Raw genomic sequence first — 13201 nt, 5'->3', positions numbered from 1 at the left:
TGGGGAGATAGATAAAGAGATATAACCCGAATAAGGTCATGCAGCTTGTAAAGGATAGAGCTAGAATATGGACCTCAAAGTTGATGCTCTATTTTAAAACATTTTATTTATTTGAGAGAAAGAGAGAGAACTAGCAAAAGTACAAATGGTGGGGAGGGGCAGAGGGAGAGGAAGAAATAGACTCCCCACTGAGCAGGGAGCCTGATGCGGGGGTTCGATCCCAGAATCCTGAGATCATGATCTGAGCCAAAGGCAGACTCTTAACTGACTGAGCCACCCAGGAGCCCCAAGGTCTATGCTCTTAATGCTATCTCTCTATCTATAAAGTCTGCTTTGATTTCCAGTACTTCTTTCCCTCCTAGGGCTTAGATATTCTTTGCACACCAAGACTGACCTTTCTATTTCTTTTGCAATCCTCTCATTCCAATACACAAAGTCATTTTGGCCAGTCTCTGTAAGACCTGAGAACTGGTGAGAAAAATTAGAAATTGAACAAGTCATGTCATCAAATCCTTGCTAAGCATACGTCCATGACCACAGCCCTGGGTGAATTCTGTTTCGTTGACCAACAGCATTGATTTCCAGAATAAAATATCAAACAGTTGTTTGAACTGTGAAATCCTAATTATGTGAAATGTCTGATGTGAAACCCCAGCATGTTATCTTCCAGGCAGTAAGGCTTCTACTCAGAAAGGGCCTATAACTTAGAGTGAATCTACAGTTAGTCTTAACAAAGGTATCCTAATTCATGGCTTGTTTATTGATCTCCCCTGTTGTGTTGACCAGCCTTAGAGCTTGTTTCAGTCAGCACCTCCTTCAAAGAAAGCTCTTTTTATGTGGGGCACCTGCAGAAATAAGCCAGCCTAATTGGAGCCTTACACTTGGTCTCCAGAGGGCAGGGATCTCTGCCGAGACTGACTGGGATAAGAGGAGGAGGGGTTTCTCCAATAGAATTTTGGAAAAGGAATCATGGTAGATGCTGATATTTCAGTCGTTGTTGTTGGTTTGTTTGTTTGTTTGTTTGTTTGTTTGTTTGTTTGTTTTTCTGGAGGCAATGATGCCATGGTCCTGTCACGGGTCACTGCTCAATATCTGAAAAGGAGAAGATCCTGGTAGGGAGACCAGGCAATGGGACAAGGTCAGGAGTTGCCCTTTAGGTTCTCCTTTTCTCTGTTCCTAGAACTCATAGTGTTTTCACCTTTGGATTCTTGTAACTGACTATTCCTTTGCTTCGGATGGTTTCCTCAGTCCTAGTGTAGATGATTGATTCTCCTCATCCAAGTCTCTGCTCAAATGTTGCTTCCTCAAAGAGGCCCTCTCTGACCACCTTATAGAAAGTGTCTCTATCCTCTTGCACATTCTCAATTCTACTTCCCAGTTTTATTTAGTCACGTAACTTATCATTTATGAAATTATCTCACTTACATCTCTCCAGTTAGAATATTTGCTCTGCAAAGCCAGATACTCTGTGTTTTTCCGTGTATGTTGAGTATAGTAGATGCTCAATATATATTTCTTGAGTGAATGAATGATTGAGTAAATGAATGAACTGCAGGGGCCATGCCTGTCATCACAGAGACAGCTGGTCAGGTGGGTCTGTTTTCCAATCCAACAGGCCAATTTTGAGACTCTAGCTCAGACTCTCTCTTTCAGAGAGGCCCCTGAGATGAGGGAAGTTTTAAATTAAGTCAAAAGGGATACAACTTGGTGGGGGATAAAAGGAGAATTTTACTGCTTTCCTCAACTCCAACTGAAAATCATTTCTGAGGCAAAATTTTCAAGCCCACTACTTTGGCTATTTTATAAGTCATCAGACGGTCTGTGGTGGATCTTGGTTGACATGAGACTAAACAAATGCAATGCCCTAATTAGCTTCTGCATGGAGGCTGCATCCAACGCTGAGCCAAGAGCAATTCATTGTGTGTGCTGGACAGTGTGTGAAGAGGAGTAATTGGCCAGGATTGGAAAAGGATAAATTTAGTTTAGGTATTTGGGGGAAAAAAAAGTGCTTTGTCAGATAAATCAGGCAGTGGAATGATCTGATTAATGAACATGAAATAATAATTTGATGCTTTGTAAAGAGGGCTAGAGACACTGAAGGGAGAATGAATGAGAAATTGGGGGAGAAGAGGAGACAAAAAAATTTTGTCATTCTGCATTGTTTCTATCATCAACCTCTTCAAAGGGAAGCGGAAGCTCACACGTTGATAAGTTTAAAAGAGTGTAAAATCTCACTTAAAACTGGTATTAAAATACATATTATGCTTTAAAAAATTTTTAATTAAGGTAAAGTGCATTTGGTAAAGTTTACAAACTGCATTAGTCTTAAACATAAAGCTCAATTAATTTTTATTTATATAAGAATCACCCAGAGAAAGACATAAGAAGCACCATAAGAAAGACATTTCCAGCACCACAGAAGCTCTCTTTTTTGCCTCTTTCTTGTTAATCTCCAGAGATAATAACTGTCTTGAATTTTATCCCCAGAGAGTAATTTTGTCAGTTTTTGAACTTTACATAAATGGAATCATACAGTATGTCCTTACGTGTCTGGCTTTTTTTGTTTAGCTTAATATTTGTGAGATTTATCCATGTTACTACATGTTAGTGGCTTACCCTTTTTTTTTCTTTCATTCGTTTGTTCCTTTCTTTAAATTAGTTTCAGAGGTAGAATTTAGCGATTATCAGTTGCACATACCACCCAAGGCTCACTACCTCAAGTGCCCTCCTTAACACCCATCATCCAGTTACCCCTCCCCACCACTGACCCCCCTCCAGCAGCTCTTAGTTTGTTCCCGAGTTCAGTGTCTTACGGTTTTCCTCTAGCTCAGTTTTCATCTTATTTTATTTTTCCTTCCCTTCCCACATGTTCATCTGTTTTGTTTCTTAAATTCCACATATGAGTGAAATCATCTGATATTCATCTTTCTTTGACTTATTTTGCTTAGCATAACACCCTCTAGTTCCATTCATGTCACTGCAAATAGCAGATTTCATTCTTTTTTTTTTAAGATTTTATTTATTTATTCATGAGAGACACAGAGAGAAAGAGAGAAAGACAGAGAGAGAGAGATGCACAGACACAGGCAGAGGGAAAAGCAGGCTCCCTGCAGGGAGGCCAACATGGGGCTCAATCCTGACATGTGACTCAATCCCAGGTCTCCAGGATCACACCCTGGGCTGAAGGCGGCCCTAAACCACTGAGTCACCAGGTCTGCCCGCAAGATTTCATTCTTTTTGGTGGCTGAATATTACTATTATATATATATAATATATATTAGTATAATATATATTTATTATATTATGTTATTAGTATATGTGAACTATTAGTAGTAGTGGTATATCTATATCTATATCTATATAAATCACATCTTGTTTATCCATTTATCTATCAATAGACATCCGGGCTCTTTCCATAGTTTGACTATTGTGGTGCATGTGCTATAAACACTAGGGTGCATGTGCCCCTTCAAATCACTATGTTTGTGTCCTTTGGATAAATACCTGGTAGTGCAATTACTGGGTCCTAGGGTAGCTCTATTTTTAACTTTTTGAGGAACTTCCATACTGTTTTCCAGAGTGGCTGCACCACAGTTTGAATTCCCACCAACAGTGTAAGAGGGTTCCCCTTTCTCCACATCATCGCCAACATCTGTTGTTAATTTTAGTGGTTTATCTTTTTTAAAAACAAATTCTATGCCATATTGCATTATATGAATATATCAAGTTTGTTCAAACATTCTCCTACTTGTATACATTTTTTTTTCCCCAGTTTTTGGCTACTCTGAATAAAAGGGCTACTGAAATATTGGATATTTAGCAAGCCCTTTCTGAGTGGCCTAGAAGATTATCAGGGTGTGGACTTGTGAACCAAATCTCTTATGTCAAGTCTGAAAGATAAGCAAGCTCACATTCCAAATTTCTCCTCATAAATGATAGAAACAAGAGGAACATAATAGCCAACATTTATTAAACATGTATTATGGTCCAAGCCCTGTAACACCTTATAAGATAGACACTATGTTTATCACTCTCTCTCTTTTTAAAGATGAGAAAACTGAGGAAAAAATATTTTAAATATCAAACACAAAAATAATATAAGATCCTAAATCCTTCAGTGGTTGTAGACTCAGCAGTAGGTGGAGTAGGCAGGGTGGGATAAGGCAGAGAGAGGCAATCCATGTGGACTGGTCTCCAAATAAGTTAGGACTTCAGTAAATAGCACAGCGGCAGGTGTTCAGGCCAGAGCTGCCTCTCTGGCAGATTGACTAGATGTATAGACCCCTGGTTGCTAGTCTTCGGGCCATCCGCACATGAATGGGTTGAGCACTTCATAAAAATGCAGATTCACGTTGATTGATTTGCAAATATTGAAACATCTTTGCAACCCCAGAATAAATCCGCTTGATCATGGTGTACGATCTTTTTAATGTATTCTTGAATTTTGTTTGCCTATTTTTTTTTCAAGATTTTTGCATCTAAGTTCATCAGGGATATTGGCCTGTATTTTTTTTCCTTTTCTTTTCTTTTCCTTTCCTTTCTTTTTTCTGTTTTGTTTTCTTTTCTTTTTCCTTCCTTTCATCCTTCTTTCCTCCCCTTCCTTCTTTCCTGACTTCTTTCCTTCCTTCTTCCTTCTTTCCTGTGTCTTTGTCTGCCTTTGGTATCAGGGTAATGCTGGTCTCATAAAATTGATGAAGTTTTGGAATATAAGTGAGGTTTGGCAGGGTGAGGTCTGGAGCCGATGACCAAGAAAGAATTCTTGAGACATGTTTGGTGCAAAATGGTGGTTTAATTAAAGCGCGGGAATAGGATGCATGGGCTGGAACAGCGGCTGCCCCAGGCCTGTGAGGGGTGGCTGATTATATACCTGGGAGTTGGGAGGGGTTTGAGGATAGTGTCCTCTCCAAGCAATTTTGGAGGCAAGGTCTCCAGGACCTTGAGGGGGCTGGCTATTGTTAGGAAAGAGTCACTTACTACCGTTTAATAAAACCTGAGCCATAAAGCCCTTCAGATGTTATGGGTGGGCCATGTGCTTATGGATGATCACCAACATGTATCTTGGGAGTTTAGAGATAAAGGAAATTTATTTTTTTTTTTTTTTTTGAAAAATAAAGGAAATTTCTAAAGGAATTTTTGTATGTTAAAGTAGACTCACAGGATCCTGGGGGTCGGGCTAGGATTGCCTTTTGCCCTTAGCACAGTATTAACATGGAGGCAGTTGAGTCCTTAGAGGAATATCCCTCTGCCTGTTTCAGGGACTTGTCAGTATGCTTTGTCCTCAGCTAGTCCTCTGTTCCCCCATCACTTTGACTGAGAGAACACACACACAGAGAGGCAGAGACATAGGCAGAGGAAGAAGCAGGCTCCCCATAGGAACCCTGATGTGGGACCAGATCCCAGGCCCCCCGGAGATCACAAAGGCAGACACTCTACCACTGAGCCACCCAGGTATCCCCCTTTCAACAGTCTAAATATATCCTGCCACTGCCTTTCGGCCTAAAAAGTTTCCATAGAAAAAATCAGCTGATAGTTTTATAGGGGTTTCTCTTGAATGTACCTATTTGTTTTTCTCTTGGTGCCTTTAAGAGTCTCTATCTTTAATTTTTGCCACTTTAATTATAATATATCATGGTATATCTCCTCAGGTTCATATTGTTTGGGACTCTTTTTTCCCGAGATACAGATATGTTTCCTTCCCCAGGTTAAAGTTTTCAGCCATTATTTCTCTAAGTTTTCTACTCCTTCCCCTCTTACAGTATCCTCATGATATGATAATATGATTGATGTTGTCCCAGAGGTCCCTTAAACTATCCTAATTTTTTAATATTCTTTTTTGTTGTTGTTGTTGTTGTTGTTGTTGTTTGACTGGCTGATTTCCACTGTCCTGTCTTTTTTTTTCTTTTCATTGTCCTGTCTTTTAGATTATTCATTTATTATTTTATATTATTTAATCTGCTACAGATACCCTCTAGTGTGTTTCTCATTTCAATTATTGTATTCTTCAGCTTTGATTGGCTCTTTCTCCTATTTTCCAACTCTGTTGAACCTCTCACTGTGTTTCTCCATTCTTATCTGAAGTTCGATGGGTATCTTTATGATCATTACTTTGACTTCTTTAACAGATAAATTATTTATCTCTGTTTCATTAGGGTTTGGGGGGGGCTATCTTGTTTCATTTGAAGAAATGAAATGTTTGTTTGACTTTCTGTGACTTTTTTCTATGATTTAGCAAAACAGCAACCTTTCCTGGTCTTGAAGGAGTGGCCTTATCTATGTAGAGTGGCCTCTATGTAGACTGTGTGCAGCTGGTGGCTTTGGCAGGCTGGCTGGAGCTAGATAGGCGCAGACCCAGGGGTTCCCAGGCTGTGCTGTGTTGGATTTGCCTTGGCTGGAGCTAGAGTGTTCATGGGCCAGGGAAGTCCTGGGGTGCACCACATTGGGGCTTTCTTGGGGGGACAACTGGAACTGGTATGGGTCAAGGACCTGGGGTACACTGAGGTGGCCCTAGAAAGCTGGCTAGAGTACCTGGGCCCTTCTCTTTTCCACACTATCACAGTGGAGGGAGAATGTAAAATTGGTGCTCACAGGTGCCTCCAGCCCTGGAGAATAATCCAGCAGTTTCCTACCCTTTTGGCATGTAGTAAATAGATGTCCACTTATCATCTTGTTGCCTTTAAACTACTGTTTGTTTTAGACTGTGACTGAGGGCGCATAAGTCTTCACATGAGTCTCTCTGTGATATCCCTCCCTACTGTGTTGGGGATTGGGTTCTAACTTTTACCTTATCTGTGCCTTTCCTACCCTTCTCTATGTGGTCCCTCTATTATTTGCTGTTTGGTTAGCTCTCAGTTTTTCTTCAGAAAAATTGATCTATATGTGAATATAGATTTAGTGCATTCATGGGAGAATGGGATTTCAAGGTCTTCCTACACCACCGTGTTGAACTGCCTCCTGGGAATCTTATTTGTAACGTGCACTACCAGTGATGATGATGGGTAGTGAGGGTTGATATCTGTATAGCCTCAGCAGCTGTGACTTTTGAAGGAAATTTGTTTTCATTGTCTTATCTGTCAAACATGTGGTTGACTGACTGGGTCTCTGAATGCACTGGCTAAATGGTTTGGTGTCATGAAGTCTTAGCCAATAACTTATAAAATCTACTTTCATATATAATATAGCTACACAATTCTTTCTGTGATGAGTGCTTTTATTTCCGGAAAATCAACAGACATTTCTATTTAGACTCATGGGATGCCTCCTGCTCATGATTTTGGCTTTTGGAATTTCTTATTTAATTTTCAATGATGAGGGATCCCTGGATGGCTCAGCGGTTTAGTGCCTGCCTTCAGCTCAGGGCATGATCCTGGAGTCCTAGGATTGAGTCCCACATCGGGATCCCTGCATGGAGCCTGCTTCTCCCTCTTGCCTCTCTATCTCTCATGAATAAATAAATAAAATCTAATAATAATAATAATAATAATAATAATTTTCAATGATGAGGTTGGGGCTAAAAAGCAAAGTTTTCTTTAAAACCTAATTTTCAATTTTATTAGTTTGTTAAGACTCAACTTTTTAAGTTTATTAAGTTTTTTTAGGGATCAGTAATGATGTGGTGCTTACATTTCATTAAAAAGTCCATATCAGAGAAGAAAACATAGGCTGTTCTGCTTTCTGGTATTCCATTTGGAAAGTATTTTATGAAAGTGTCAGGGAAATGAGTAAAATGTCCTTATTCATATTCAAATTTGCCAGGAAAATCCATTGGCAAAATGGCTTCCAGTAATTTAAAGTAATTTAACATACTATAAGCAAAAGCTCCTTTTCCCATTTGTTTTCTTAAGTGAGAGAATTATTACCCAAAGATTGCATTAATGTGACTGTTAAAAAGCTTCCATATATCTCCAGAAAGACCAAGGGCTATTGAGGGATTTTTCCCTTAGTCCAGGGAATGCATTTGTCTTTTAGGTGTTTCATAAAGTTCAGGAAGATGTGTTTAGATGAGTTGCAAGAATCTGAAACCTGTCTGTCCCAGGCTCCCTTAACTCCAGGCTGGCCAGTACCAGCAAAGGATAACTGGAGATGCTTCTGGTGACACCTGAAGAGTTGGTTGTTTAGTGGAAGAGAAAGACTCTGGAGTCAGACAGCCTTTGTTTGGATTCTGGTAACACCTACTGAGCATGAGCCCCTGGGAAAGCTGTTTATCTTGCTATGCATCCACTTCCTTACCTGTAAAATGTGCATGATGGTAATACAGTACTGGTCTCTGTAGGACTGTTGTGTGCATTCTGTGCAAGTCTACATCAAGCTGTGTATCCATTAGCAGTCAGCTGTCACTTTTCTTATTATGTCTGGAGCTGCAGGCCCTCTTGCCACTTCCCAGTGGACCTCACGAGTATTCAGCTATGATACTTTTGCAATGTACAGATAAGTTGTTGATTTATTCAGCTTCTGTCTACATGGGGGTGGTTTTTATAACAAGACAGAAAGACTGGTTTACTTAGTGTAGGAAAAAAAAAAAAAAAAAAAGCTCCTAGAGTGAGAAGGTTGGAGTGGGTGTTTCATGGAGTGTCTGAGATGATGCATGTGATTTGGATAGATGGATTAGAGTGGGAGCTTGATGACAAAAGCTGCTCTAGCCAAACAACTCCTCTCCCCAGCTTTCCTGGGGACACAGTGTCTTACCATTAAAGTGGGCAGATTAACTGAGAACATTGCGGCAGCAGGAAGCAGTTGTCCCGATGAGCCAAGCACCACCTAGCGTAATCCTGGGAGAATGTGTTGGTGGATGTGTTTTGTGGGGAAGGAGCGCAGAGACATGGGTGTTGCTGAGCTTAAGAAAACCAGTGAACTGGGTAGGGCAGTGAGGGCCATGCTGTGACATCCTCACCACTGTAGCTCCACAGCCCACATACTTGGCAGCAGGTTCCCAGTAACCATCAGACTGCAAGATACAGCTCCTCCACTCATCCTTTCAGCACTCCTCAGGTCTCAAGGACTCCTTTTCTTCTACTCCTGATACTTCTTTGTCCTAAATATCTTTTGAGTCTCAATTTAGCTAAAACTTTGCCAGCTTCATAAAATAATTAGAATCTGAACACCTTGAAACTGGAAAAGAAAAAGAAGAAAAAGAAAGAAAGAAAGAAAGAAGAGAAAGAAAGAAAGAAAGAAAGAAAGAAAGAAAGAAAGAAAGAAAGAAAGAAAGAAAGAAAGAAAGGAGGGAGGGAGGGAGGGAGGGAGGGAGGGAGGGAAGGAAGGAAGGAAGGAAGGAAGGAAGGAAGGAAGGAAGGAAGAAAGAAAGAAAGAAAGAAAGAAAGAAAGAAAGAAAGAAGAGAGAAAGAAGAAAGAAAGAAGAAAGAAAGAAAGAAAGAAAGAAAGAAAGAAAGAAAGAAAGAAAGAAAGAAAGAAAGAAAAAGAAAGAAACTGGACATGTATTAAATTGTCCTCCACTCCTGTTTTCTGGCATACCCAGGCTTCACTTTTCTCCCTTTTCTGCTCAACTCTTTAAGCACTTAAATTTCTTCCCTTGGAAGATATGATTTCCTTCAGGGCATCTTCTCTGTTACCCCCAAGAGTATTTCTCTATAACTCTATCTATTTATTTATTTATTTATTTATTTATTTATTTATTTATTTATGAGAGACAGAGGGGATGGAGAGAGAAAATCTTAAGCAGGCTTTACACCCAGTGCAGAGCCCAATGCGGGGCTTGATCTTAGGATCCTGAGATCATGACCTGAGCTGAAATCAAGAGTACGGGCACTGAGGGGGGCACTTGACGGGATGAGCACTGGGTGTTATTCTGTATGTTGGCAAATTGAACACCAATAAAAAATAAATTTATTATTAAAAAAAAAAAGAAAGAAATCAAAAGTTGGATGCTTAACCAACTGGACCACCAAGGCATCCCAAGCATTTCTCTGTCCTTCTACAGTACCCTCTGCATTTCCCCACCACATTGCTTGCCACCTTAGTTGTTTTCTGTTTTATTTGGAAATAGGAATAGATTTATAGATGTAGCAAAAATAGCATAGAGAGGCATATTCATCACTCAACTTCCCTCAATCGTAATATTTTATATAACTATAGAATATTCTCAAAACTGGAATATTGACATTAGTATGTACTTAACTATTAGACTGTAGAACTTACTCGGACTTTACCAGTGTGTTTTTGTGCATAGCTCTATGACAGTTTATCACATGTATAGTGATCAAGATTCTCTCCTTGACCACAGTCTAGTCAGGCTTCTCTGAGTTCTTTTCAAATAGGCCCCTTCTTTGGACATGTCCCCCAGGGCCCAGTTTTAACAGGAACCCTGCTAAGTTTGGCTGGAATCCCCCACCCTCCATACCTGATCACCCTTGATAGCTAACCAAATTCCTTTTTTTTTTTTCTAACCAAATTCCTTATCTCCACCATTCTCTGAGTGACGTCTGACATCCCGGTCTGACCTTCAGCAGGAATTTTCCCTTACCCATGATACCTCCTCTTAGAAATTTTCTATCCACTGACCCTCCCCACTCCCTGACCCTGCTCCTTGGCTATAAATTCCCTCTTCTTCTTGTTACATTTTGAGTTGAATCCGTCTCTCTCCCTTATAACAAAATATTATTTTAGTAGTCCCTGTATCTATCACAAGAGTCCCCCTGAATAAAATCTGCCTTACAATTTAAATACGTATCAAGAACAAATATTATTTTCTTTAGTAATAGAGATTATTACAAACCACCCCAATCGGGATAAAGAACTTTCCCTTACCATCAGGAAATCTCTTACCAAACTTAATTTCCTGTTTACCTGTTTGATTCCTCCCACAGATTATCAACTACCTCAGAGCAGGGTTTTGTTCACCCAGGAATCTCTTATGAAACAGAATAAGTTCTTGGAAAATACACGTTGGATAATGGGTAAATGAATCCAGAGTCTTCTCTTTCTAGGATGACTGCCCTATACTGTGGGGGCCTCAGGGACATCAAGATGTGGTTTCCTTCCCCCCCCCCCCCCCCCAGTGTCTGCCATGGTCCTGGGCAAGCAGACTAGCCCAGGCAGGAAAGACTCTATACTTCCAAACCTGGAAATTCCAGGGGCAAACAGTTGGGTTTGAAGCCCATGATTTAAGACAAGCCATTTTCTGGTCCTCATGTTTGGTTTTGAGAAAACCATTTGGGGTAACTTTTATGGCAGAGCCTCCTATACTCCAACTTGGGTCCCAACTGGGATTCCTGAGGTTCTCAAGGACTTAAGTTATTTCTCCCCGACTTAAAACCTGGCACCTGTGACTTGGCACCGAAGGAAGTTGGTGATGAAAAGACACCAGCCGGATAGCTGCTTAAGTAGCTCTAAGTGGTCTTTTTAAAAGAACGATCTGTGCCCGCCATTTTCCCAGGACAGTTATTCAGAATGGAGAAGCTCCTCTTTGTCTGCCACCATCTTCACCTACATTATCAAGATATCTTTGGATTTTATTCCCCTTGGATACATAGATTAGTTAAGGAAATGGGCCCAAGAGGAATATTTTCTTAGGCCTTTTGTTTTGCTCTTGTTCATTGTTCTCTCCTTGCTTTTGTTTATTTGTTTGCAAACTTGTGTAGTTGTTTAAAGAAACTTTATGAGCACAGATCATGTAGGCAAGATTAATTTTGTCCTATAATCAAATCTATTCCTGTGACAAAAAAATGTAGCTTAAGTTTAAAAGTGTTTGGTGAATAAAATTAATTGCATCTACTAAATAAAATGCATTCTGTCCAATACATATAGATGTTCTGTCAACAAGACAAATGGACTCAGTAGTATAAGTATCTGTGTGGATGAAATGCATAATAATGTAATCACTTTGCCAACAAAATGCTAAGTTGCTTTAATCATTCTGTTCACAACATAATGTAAAGTGATTTAGTGGGTAAAATGAATCCACTTACAAATTGTTTTATGGTCATAATGCAGCCCTTTGGTGGAATGTGAATTGATGATAATAATTTTATGGGCAAATGATTTTTCAATTAAAATGTCTTTTCACAGACAAAATGGGAGTGTTACAAATGGCTCCTGATAACCGCATGCCAAGTAGCAGGAAAAAAGGGCTGTCACCTACATTAACCAAAGCCTCGATTGAAAAAGCCTGACAGCTCAAAAGGTGATTTACTTTCATCCAATTTGTAATTTCCTTCCCTCCCACTTGAGAAGTATTTGCTTCTTGCCATTACTGACCCAATAACAAAAATTAGATCTAGCAACAAGACCACCAATCACTGGCTGCCATGGTTCTTTCCTAGACCTTAATTGACTATGCTGTATTGTTCATCAATAAGTACTTAGATCCAAGGCAGTTCTTTCTGCTATCTAACATGGACCCAATTATCTTCAGTGTAATAATTACTGTACCCATGAAAATGGAATAAATCATTATAATATATTGGCTTTTAATTTGAAGGTTGTGATGGAGAAAAAAAAATGTTTCTGTCTGGGCTAATTGTCATATTTTCTTTTTAATAAGATGCAATGCCCCTCAACTGCTGACCAGTTGGAACTTTGATTGCCTTTTCAAGCTTAGGTTCTTGAAAATGGCCCCTCCCACAATGAATTAGTCTTGCTAGAGAGAAGAGCTGTGTCCTCCAGCAGCCCTGTTTGTTTTCTCCATAGTAGGAAACAGGGGTTATGGGACCTGGATGCTCATCTTCCCTTGCCCTATAGAGAAAGGTGGGAGGCAGTTCCCTGGCTGGTTGCACTGTGGTATCTACTTCCCTCCTCAAGCAAGGCAGCTTCATTTCTGTCCCTGTTGAGAGTCTCACATTCTTTCAGATATCCTATTCTGGAGGTCAAACCCACAGGAAATGAAGCAAAATGCGTTTTAAGGCTGTGCAGAGGAGAGGGTCAATCAGAGATGCTGGACAGTCTATGGAGAGACAACAGAATTAGCAGTAAGAGCAAGAGGCTGCTAGGAGAACGGAGCGGGTATGGAAGCTGGGTCTGCTGCTCCTTGACTGGGTTATCTTGAGTAGGTCACTCCACCATCCTGAGCTTCCCTTTCTGTATCTATAGAATAAAAATGCTACTTACTTTTGATTGCAGATATGCTTAAATGAGATAATGCACAAAAGTGCTCACACGTGGTACCCAGTAAACAACAGCTATTAGTGCTACTGTAGTCACACCACACAGCTAGGCCCTGGGGATCAGAGAGTGGGGCAATAAGAAAATAGGT

General features: G+C 40.1%; 1 long non-coding RNA gene across 1 annotated transcript; it reads left to right on the top strand.

The window, feature by feature from the left end:
• The first annotated feature begins 10815 nt into the window (after window positions 1-10815).
• LOC140629929 (uncharacterized) lies at window positions 10816-13004 on the top strand. The gene is made up of 3 exons (XR_012027708.1): window positions 10816-10907; window positions 12019-12133; window positions 12799-13004. It is a non-coding gene; the product is annotated as an uncharacterized lncRNA (long non-coding RNA).
• Window positions 13005-13201: the final 197 nt, after the last annotated feature.

The sequence above is a fragment of the Canis lupus genome, unplaced genomic scaffold (assembly GCF_048164855.1).
Source record: "Canis lupus baileyi unplaced genomic scaffold, mCanLup2.hap1 Scaffold_374, whole genome shotgun sequence".
Classification (NCBI taxonomy): domain Eukaryota; kingdom Metazoa; phylum Chordata; class Mammalia; order Carnivora; family Canidae; genus Canis; species Canis lupus.
The sequence above is the reverse complement of the archived record's forward strand: the minus strand, read 5'-3'. Positions and strand labels throughout refer to the sequence as shown.